Source organism: Otolemur garnettii, unplaced genomic scaffold, assembly GCF_000181295.1.
Source record: "Otolemur garnettii isolate 467f Iridium unplaced genomic scaffold, OtoGar3 scaffold00032, whole genome shotgun sequence".
Classification (NCBI taxonomy): Eukaryota; Metazoa; Chordata; class Mammalia; order Primates; family Galagidae; genus Otolemur; species Otolemur garnettii.
Genome location: NW_003852427.1, coordinates 7,841,950 through 7,842,243, shown reverse-complemented (window position 1 = coordinate 7,842,243; position 294 = coordinate 7,841,950).

Genomic DNA, 294 nt, shown 5'->3' with positions numbered 1-294 from the left:
GGGACCTGTTTTAGGTCATGGAATATCTATCTCACCCCTGGAAGCCTTTAAAAAATAGGATAATAATAAACGCTGACATTTATTGAGCACTTATGATCTATGAGGCACTGGGCTTTGCGAGCATTAATTTACTTGCTTTCACAGTAATCCTATGAGGTAGGTATTTTTTTTTTTTTATCCTATTTAACAGATAAGGAACCAAAGCTTAGTGAGTTTAAGTAATTTGCCCAAGGTCACGCAGGTAGTAAATGGAAGAGCCTGTATCCACTACAAGCTTGTCTCTTAATCACTATG